Here is a 10522-nt window from a genome sequence, read left to right on the forward strand (position 1 = left end):
AGGGTTGACATTTTTTTTTTCCCCACTGTTTTGAGGGAGTTAAAATCAAATTGTCTGAGCCACAGCATTGTTACATTTGTGTTTCCTGCCCTTTTTCTGGGAAAGTTTTTTATACCAGACACAGCTGATATTTATAATCTGGGGTTTGCCCATTTTTGAGGTAGGGAGGGGATGTGGCTAGAAAATGTAAATATTTAGACCAACATGAAAGTGCACAAGTGAATTTTTAGTGCTCAAAGCACTTATTTTGTTGCAAAAATCTATTTTTTTTATCTTGTATACCAGATGTATATTTTTACATGGAAATAAAACACAGCAAAATGGACACAAAACCACCTGATACATCATTCCAATATTTTCTGTGTAAAATAATCAGTAAAAGTCCAAACATTTTTGTTCTGTTACTAATTAAAGAAATGTTAATAAACCTGGTGTACTTTATTCTTCCCTGATTCATCTGTAGTAAGACAGACATCATGAAAAAGCACCAAGGATAACTTAAAGAGTGGATTTCCCCTGAGAGTTGCAGCACTGATAGATCTCAATGCCACGTTGTGACCTCAGCTTGCATCTCAGAAAGCGGCTTGACATAGGCTAATGTTGCTGGTCTGCATCCTCCCCTTGCAGACTTTTCACCAGCATCCCGCCTGAAGGTGTTTTTCCAGTGATGCTCGGTGGTGAGGTTTGCTCACTATTTTTTCCGAAGGTATGTGGTTCCTGGGTCCTGGGATCAATCTTGCAGCCTCTTCTTGCAGTCAGGAACCACAGGCACAAATCACTGTGTGGTGCAGAGGCAGGAGATGACAACAGCTCTATTGGGAACCTTCTGCCTTCTTGAGGAGTGAGGCCTGGTTGGACTCAATGCATAGGACCCTCTGGAACCTGGTAAGGTTGGGACTTACGGAGAAGCTGTCTCAACAGTGGGGTCTAAGGGACGAACTGACAGCAGTCTACAGCTACTTCAAGGTGAGGTACAAAGATGACAGAGTCAACCTCTTCTCAACAGTGGAAGACAGTGAGACAGTGACCAACAACCACAGTTTGTGGCTTGGGAGGTTCAAATTAGATGATAGAAAAAAACATCCAAGAGGGTGGTGTGGCCAGTGAACAGATACCCAGAGAGAGAGTGTTAACCATCCTCAGTTTAACAAGACTTGGTGTAAATAATGCCCGTGCACAGAAGCCTGCTTATATTTTGTCCTCCACATTGTCCTGCAGCGATGAGTTCCACCAGGTAATTATGCACTGGGCATTACAAAAGGGGAGTGTACTTTGTTTATTTTTAAACACATGCCTGAGGATTTCAGCCCTCCTGCCATGGGAGAGCTTCATGTGTACCTCCTGTACCACGGAGCTCCCACAGATTCCTGCAGAACAGAAAGTGTTGAGAAAGACCAACCCACAAGCTCATCTCAAGCAACAAATTAAAAAAGACTGTTGTTTGTTTGTTTGTTTGTTTTTCTTTTCTTTTTAGCGTAGTTTACCCAAGGAAACACAGGTCATGATTGTGCTGTGACAACTGCATCTTCAGTAACTCTGGAAGCAGTATAGGAAGGGGAGAGAGAGAGACCTGAGTGAAGGTCTGCACTGTGTTCTGTTGGATGAGCTCAGCCATCTTATTACAAACCAGACAGTCCACATGGGAGATTTTCACAGCCAAGCAAGATCACAAGCTCCTGCTGGCTGGATTCCTTGTTAGCCATTAAATGCTGGGTGTCAAATTCTTCCTGTTAAATTAGTGCACGCCTTGTCTCGTAGCATGGAAACCCATATTGCTCAGGGTTCGTGCCCAAATAGAAGAGAAAAACCATGTTTGCAAGCACTCTCCATCCCAGCGTGCAGCAGCATGTACGAGCTAAGCATTTTGCCCCCTTCAGCTCCAAATTCTGCCACTGCAATGCTTGTGCAATGGAGAAGACAAATGTCAGACCACTCCCATGTCCACGTTCCCGCTTTGCCCCAGCATCAGCTGCTCTGTCCGTGTGGTTGCCTCCCTCAGGGGTATTCCCAACATTCAACCACTTGCTCCAGGGCTTTCATCCCCACTGAGGGTCCCAGCCTCGCAGCTGGGGGGCAGAGGGAGCTGTGCCCCTTCCCAGGGTATCTGAGGCCTCTTGGCTGAATTGCTACTAGATTCATAGCTCAAGTAGTGAAGCAGCAGCGGATCTCTGTAGGACCATCCACTACCAGAAAGGTCATTCTGTCTCTCTCCAAGACGCTGAGCCTGAGTGCCTCCCAGCCTGGAGTGTTTAATGCCTGAGCACAGCAGAGATGTTTATGAAGCAGAAGCACTGCGATAAGTATCTAAGTCAAACTTCTCCTCCTTTCAGGAGGCTGAATTGTGCCTATGAGGCTCCAACATCCCTCAGAGCTTCAGCAAACATCCCTGCACAATTTGAAAGCAGGCAGGAAGCCTGGGATGCATTAAATATGTGCATAGCTCTTGTTAGCCCCAGCTCCCCAGATGACTCATCTGCTCAGCTGGCTGCCAGGTGCCTAGGACTCATTTGTCTCTTTGCAAAATCCCTGGGTTCTTCTGATGAAGGGGAGATGTGCTACTGCCGGGATTTTATTTTCCTTCTCTGCAGCCACCATGTCCTTCGGGACCGAACAAAAGGCTGTGGTGCCCAGTCACCAGGTCAGATAGAGGCTGGCACAAGAGAGATGCTGTGCTATGCAATGTCTGCAGACATTCGAGAATTTAGGAATAGCCTTGGATGGGGCGAAAAAGGGCTTTGTGCAGTATAATGGCTACTGTTCCAGTGCCACAGGAATGGGACGTGGAGAGGGCTTAGGCTCAGCTGGTGCAACATACTGCCTTTGGCTGGGCATAGGCAGGGGTCAAGGCTGACCCACCCTGGCAGCAGCCCCAGTGGCAGCCCCGTGGGGTTGGCCCATGGGGTATTGGTGGGGGTTTGCTGGTCTGAGTGGCGGCTCCTGGCTTTAAGCTGGCCCATGGTAAGGCTGGACAGTCCTGGGTGAATGGCCACAATAACCATGACATGATCTGGTCTGAGATATTTCTCCTCTCTTGGTGAAAGCTTGAAAAATGTAAGAGAAGACTTGGGAAGAGAGAAACAGAAGCCAAGGAGAAGTTGTTGTTTCCAATGGTTAAAAATCTGTCCATGCTGGGAGATGACCATGAATGACTCGGGATCAGAAAGGGATGGCTTGGTTTAATAACACTAGATCCATTCCTCGATCCCTTTCTTGGAGGTGGGGGAAGATGCTGATTCTAGCAGAGAGTTTCACAACTAGAGGCAAGAGTGTTTCTCTTAAATATGTGAAGCTTTTACTTTCTGGAGGCTGATGGCTTTGCTAGTCCAGCCCGGTCGGCCAGATTCCCTCATGCAGGTCAGGGAAGGACAAATGACTCATAACTGTCAAGAAAATCTCAAAGAAAGAGTGTGGCATTCAGCTCCCTGCTGAAAAGAGACCCTGAGTCAGAGCTGAAATGCCAGCGGTGCGTGGGGGGACTACTGCGTGTCTGCACAGATGCAGAACATAGCAACAGCAAATGAGGCCTCTTACACGAGAGTCTCTTTCTGTAGAGGTGGCTGCGGGGGGTGGAAAAAACATGGTCTGCCTGAAAATTTCTTGAAGTTTAAGGTCTCAGTGGAACACAATCCATTCAGCTCTAATGAGGCACCTTACTTTCATGCTTTGAGATACCAGGTGATGGCATCTGCTACTGACATCCATAGGGCAGGACTCACTACCTGTGTAGTCACATGCTGGCCACATTTTGACTGCCCCGGGGTCTCTGGTCTCTTCCAGTGTCTGAGCTCACCCAACCTTTCCCCCATCCAAGCTGGCTCACCGCTGGGGCCAGCCACAGGTTCCTCGGCAGCAACACGGATAACTGGGATAGATCAGATGATACCCATTGGATCCTAAGTAAGTCCGCAGCTCCATGACTACTGCTTCTTAAAAGTATCTGGCACTTGTTCTCCCAAATCATGTGTTTTGGTGGAAAACTTGAAGGCAGTTTGGGACTTTGCAGGAATCCTGCACTTCTCTTGCACAACAGTTGGGTCCAGGTGCTGATTGCTGGGGTACAGGGTTGCTTCACACTCAGCAAGTGGTGGTATGCATTTAACATCCTCCTGCCGGGAACAATTCATCATGAGGGGGAGGAAGGGGATCCATATTTTCAGGATTCTTCAACCTGTATGACTCTTCAGCCTGTGTTAGAAGGAGAAGCTTCACCGTCATTTGGGTAATCCTCCAGCAGCTATTTTATTATTAACTTTAATGAAGCTGTACAACCTGGGAGTTGCCATACTGGAAAAGACTTCTCCTTTGTCATTTAATATTTTATATCCACTGGGCCAGTTAGTTACCAATTGCTTTGGGCTATGCCCTAATGACGGAGTCAGGTAAGCATTTTGCCATCCGCTCATGTGGCTGTCAGGTGAGCATATGTAAGAGCCGGCAGTCTTGGGGCACCTTGCTGTAGGCATCCTGGGCTGGAGGCCAGGACCAGCACTGCACTCATAGTTTCCCTCCCTTGGGTCTTACTCATCTTGCAGTTTTCCAGTAGTGCCAGGATTCTCCACACTTATGTGCACCGAGGGGAATAAGAGCTGAGGTGCACACAAGGTCTCAGTCCCAGCCTAAACTAGCAGGGTGGATGGGCTGGTTTTGGTAGCTACATATAGGTGGAGATAATGTTATCATAGAATCATAGAATCATTTAGGTTGGAAAAGACCTTTAAGATCACCATGTCCAACCGTTAACCTATCACTGCCAAGTCCACCATTAAGCCATGTCACTAAGCACCACATCTACCCATCTTTTAAATACCTCCAGGGATGGAGACTCAACCACTTCCCTGGGCAGCCTGTGCCAGTGCCTGACTGCCCTTTCGGTGAAGAAGTTTTCCAACCTAAACTTCACCTGGCGCAACTGGAGGCCATTTCCTCTTGTCCTGTTGCTTTTTACTTGGCAGAAGAGACTGACCCCCACCTCGCTACAACCTCCCTTAAGGTAGTTGTAGAGAACAATAAGGTCTCCCCTCAGCCTCCTCTTCTCCAAACTAAACAACCCCAGTTCCCTCAGCCTCTCCTCATAAGACTTGTGCTCCAGACCCTTCACCAGCTTCGTTGCCCTTCTCTGGACACGCTCCAGCACCTCGATGTCCTTCTTGAGAGGCCCAAAACTGAACACAGTATTCGAGGTGCGGCCTCACCAGTGCCAAGTGCAGGAGGACGATCACTCCCCTAGTCCTGCTGGCCACACTATTTCTGATGCAAGCCAGGATGCCATTGGCCTTCTTGGCCACCTGAGCACACTGCTGGAAGGCCTTGATTTCTAATGCTGTGGCAAAATGTTCTGCTGTTTTGGTGACTGTGCTCATTTCTGAGGTCTTGTTTTCTTTCAGTCCTTGGATTGCTTCTGTAACCCATAAATGGCCTTGTTAGGAACTCAGCTAACGTCTTGTCTGTGGTGGAAGCAGCAGCCCCAGCATCTTGTCTAAGTCCTTCTTGCTTGACTTTGCAATCTGCTCCATATTACTGCTCTCTGATGCAAAAATAAATACCTAAGCAGAACAGGAATGCAGTGAAATGAAACTGGAATGCTTCATTTGAAAATGTCGCCACACAGAAGGAAAATCATGTTCCCACTTCTGTTCCTAGCAGATATAACAGTTTCCTCCCCAAGACACCCTTTTTGTGCTATGGCTTCCAAATTCATTAAAACTCACAGATATTCTTATATTATACCGTCTTGTAAGCAGCCCATAGCAGTAGGATTAAAAAAGCCCCTCCTGCTGCACAAGCACATAACAGAAGACTCTGAAGGCCTCCCTCTTCGGTGCTGAGCACTCGTACAGCAGCACCTCTCATGTCTGAGGAACCCAGTTGGGTAGGATGAGGATATCAACCCTTGCTTGTCAAATGGATTTTCTGAGAGTTTTGCTCATGCCTGCCCCCAAGACTTCTGTTTTCTCCATGTACAAATACTGTCTAAACCACTAGACAGCGCAGACTGATGTAGCACGCACAGTGTCATAGGATGAAACTGTGGCGTCCAGAACTTTGGCCGAAGAGGCTGTTAGTCATCTGGGTAATATCCCAAGGAACCCAAGGGCATGAGACAGCTGAGCCCTGTTCATTTTAATAAGAATATACATCATCAAAACACCATGTGTGACATCACCAGATTTCACCCCTCTTGTCCATGTTGCATTGACAATGATGGCATAGGCATCACCTAAATAATCGATACCAAGTTGTAACACTTAAGTAACACTTAAGTAACACTTGGACACAGCCCCGTGGGTCTCCAGTGGCTGCCCAGGGGGCTAGCATTTGGGATAGCACACAGGCTGCCTTTACCCTTGCTCTCCTAAGCAGGACACCAGAGGAAATGGACTGGAAGGATTTGTAATGGGTCCTGCTGAGTCTGGCAGAAAAATGAGGAGCCGTTGAGGATGAAAAGCAATCTGGACTGGTAGAAGTCCCTTTGCTGCTGCTGAACAGCTGTTTGGGGTAGACGGGGGAGTTTGGGGGTATGCAGTAACAGCCTCTAATGATCAGCTTGTACAGTGGACGCAAGCATTTTTCTGCTTGTTTCCACCAGATTTGTCTTCTTGGTGTCCAGCAGACCACATGTTTTCCAGGTCCCACGTTACTTGGGCTTTCCGTTAAATAGAGTCAGTTCAGGATCTCTGTCCCAGTGGGCAGTGGGGTGGCACTGTGTGAAGGTGTGAGTACTCCTCGTGGGTCTGGCTACAGGAAAAGCAGGTTTCAGCCTGGCATTCACATCCATACGGTCACTTTTAATGTCCATTTTGAGAACTTTTCCTTGCCCCCTGCTGTGAACAGCTTTGCCAGATGGGGCATGAAAATATGGTCTCTAGGGGTAGAGATATCTCATGCTACCCATAACCCATAATGAATCATAAGGTTTCCTGAAAAGAAACAATACTTTCTCTTTCTTTTTTTTTCTGGGTTGTTTTTTTTGTTTTTTTTTGTTTTTTTTTGGGGGGGGCGCATGTGTGGAGAAGGGACATTCACAACAAAAGAATGACACAGAAGCTTGATCCTGGCAAATGTGATTGCATAAGCCTGTCTCTGGATTTAATCGCCTAAATGAGAAGTATAATTTTCAGAGAAGCTGAGCCTGTACAAATTCCTTGAAAAGTAGAGGGAACGGTACATGCTGTGTGTCCTGAAAATCAGACTAGACTAGATTGCAGGTGCTTAAATATAGATTTAGGTGCTTGGCTGTGGGCAGATAACAGGAGTAATTTTAGTCAAGGCTTGAAATCATTTTAGTAGTAAAACATAGGCCAAAGTACTGTGATCCAATTGTAACACTGCTAAATCAAAACTAGCTTTGGCAATTACTTCTCATTTGCCTAACAGCCAACATGGATGGCTCCTTATCTTCTCTGCTGTGTACTGCATGGGTAAAAAGCAGACATGTACTTGAAAAGCTATTAAAAAATAAAAGGAAAAGTCATGTGGAAGAACTACGTATTTTACTGTGGTTAATAAACCAATTACACTGTTTGAGGAGGTGCTTTCTTCTTCACTTTTCATGGGATTTAGCCCTAAAATATTAGCATAACCATTTCCTAGAAATACCATGCCTATTCTATTAAAAAATGAAAATCAAAATGCTTTTTTTTTTCTTTTTTTCTTCTCCTGCTTTATAACAGGCTAGACTGAAACTTAAGATTTGCTCTCTGGTTAAGTGTGTTGTGCAGCTCGGTTATCTTGCAAATAACAAAAGGGACAGAAAAACAAGGATTCAAGTATATACATCTCGCTTTAAGAATGACTGCCTGCTTTCACAGGCAGAAGATGCTGTGTTGTGTAAGAGCACTTTAACCCAGTGGAGAAAGATGTAACAAGAAGCAATGGATGGGAATTAAAAACCATGATGAATTCATTTTGAAAACATGTTACAAAAGTTTGAGAAGATCTCCCCTGAACTGATACAGTCCTGGATGTTGACAGTCTGAATGTGCTTGCATGGATTTGAGCTACTCTTGCAGACTACCCTTTACTTCTGTTTAAGTGGAGGTATACATGGGAAGATGTTCAGAGATAAGTCCTGAACCCGTCAAGGATAAAAGGTTTTGATGTGTTTTAGAAACAGGCAGGCAACTAGTGAAAAGTGAAGATGACTAATGCCCTCCCTGAGGGGAGAGGGATACAGGAGTGTCCTCAACCTGGATGGGCCACCAGAGATTCCCGTGGGAAAGAGCTGCTGGGACTGGCTTCACTGTGGAGAAATCTTCACCCGGGCTTGCACCTTGTTAGACATCAGAGCACTGAACTAACATGCACATGAGTGCATCCCTAAGAAACCAGGCTTCACTGCTTCTGCTGTTTATAGGACATGCTCTTCCACGCCAGTTTGGTGGAAAGAACAAAGCATGCTTTCATCCTGGGAGAGGATACCACAAAGATACCATTGATGTTCAGTAACCCCATCCTGTCCTGGGACCTGCAGGCTTCAGCTGTCTCAGGCACTGCTCTGCTTCTGGGCTGTCTCCTTTGAACCCACATGAGGAATCGGCAGCTCTCTCAAACTGTGGTGCATCTTCCTGGCCCCTTGGCAGAGAAGGCAGCAAGAGCAGGTAGCGTATGTCTTAACTTGTCTTAGATTGGCTGAGCTTGTGGCTTTGAGAGTTGTGGGTACCAAGCTGCATGTCCAGACGGGAACCATAACAGTGCTGCGATGCTCACGGGTTAAAGCTGTAATTCACTAACTAAGCTGAATTTGGTGTTTCTCTTGAGCCATTTTAACAATAGGCAACACTAGCAGAATTGAACAGCTTTGGGTGAAAAATGCTGTTGTCAACAACAAGTTATTGACTCTTTATGTGGCAGCAGAGTTGAAAGTTTTGGGCCAGTATAACTAGAAGAGGTTGCTCTCCCTCCATGGCAACTTGGAGATGGTTTCTGGTGCTCTGGGGGTGGGAAGGGCTATACCTGCCATCCACAGTCCTACAGGCTCTTTGCCATATGGCAGCTACCATCTCCCAGTTGAAATGTGGTAACACTATGTGCAAATTCCCAGACCTTCACAAATGCAAAATAAAATGAGTTAGAGCATCTATATGGTGACTGTTGAAGTCCTGCTAACTTGGTAACTTGCAATTTGCTTTGATTTTTCCAGGCATATTCAGGTTCCGCTTCGAAGTTTCCCATTATCTATCTATCTGATATGTGTAGCCACACAGTGGAGCAAAGCTGCACACACACACTGTGCAGCAAAGCTTGCAGTCTCTAGGCATGAACATCTGCTTTCCAGCAAAGCTAGTATCTCCACTGATGTTTGAAATCCTTATGGAGATGATACTATATCACAAATGAAGTAGGGAGCAGTATCTCACAGGAGTTCTTGTCGGACTTGATTTCAATCTACTTTTTTTTTTAATATGAACTCTAAATTTACCAAGTTTACATATTTTCATTTAGTCTACTACAATGAGCGGAGAACTGAAATGTCACCCAAACTGAGAATAACCTTATAAAATGTCAGTCTGAGTTGATATGGAAAAGAGCTATTTCTTGCCGAGGATACTTCTCTGCAGATTATTCCACCGCCCTGCTCAGCCTTACAGTGGGAAATAGCACTGATAACTGTCTCTTCCTGAGCCTTTTTAACACCCAAGAAGCAGATCAGAGCTTCTCTTTTTGTAGAACTAAAAGAAGGGACTCATCTGCAAAGTCCAAAGCAAGATTTCTGCTATTAGTGAGCCTTTTTTCTCTTAGAGCTCTTGTCCAGAGCTGGCGTCTTGTGCCTCTGCTGAGAAGAAAACCTGATTGTTTTTCCAGTCAAATGTATTTGCAGGCAATATAACCAATCTAAAAAGGGATAAAGCTGGCAAAATTAAAAGCCTCATTCAACAGTAACTATTTTAAAAGATTTAAAAAAATATTTGAGTAGCATGTTTATCTTCGCCCTGCTGCTCTTACGCTGCTGCCCCTCTTCTGTAGCTGTATTGGCCGTAAAGAAGGAGACTTATCTTTCACTGCCAGATAAAAAGGGGCAGCAGCTCTGGGGAGGTAAGGAAGTAGCTGCAGGAAGCAAGGCTGCTGTCTAAATTATTCAAGAGAGCATGGAAAAAATGAGAAAATGCATCCTAACACAGAAAGACTGTGTTATGTCCCAAAGTGGGTAGGAGCAAGTGAGACTGGGATACAGAGCCACTGCTGAGAAGCAGCAAGTCAGGTGTACAGCACCGCCTTCTCAGAGTCCTTGGGACATTTTGTCCCACAGTAGGGTTTCATGCTGTGCCTCCCTAGGTTTATCCCCAGCTCTTGGTTGTTTACTTTTTCTTTCCGTTCTTAGTCTGGCCTGCTTGAAGGTGCATCTGGCTTACTGAACGTCCCCAAGCCCCTCTGCTGTCGCCACGCTGCTCCGAAGGCAAAGGCGAGGGGCGCTTTCCCCTTGTCACCCCAGCGACTGCCGAGGTACCTCAGCACCGAGCGGATCCCAAGGCCGAACGGGAAAGCTGAGAAAAATCACCCGCTTGTGCAAGACGCTTGTGGGGAG

The sequence above is a fragment of the Platalea leucorodia genome (genome assembly GCF_965183815.1).
Source record: "Platalea leucorodia genome assembly, chromosome: 5".
Taxonomy (NCBI): Eukaryota; Metazoa; Chordata; class Aves; order Pelecaniformes; family Threskiornithidae; genus Platalea; species Platalea leucorodia.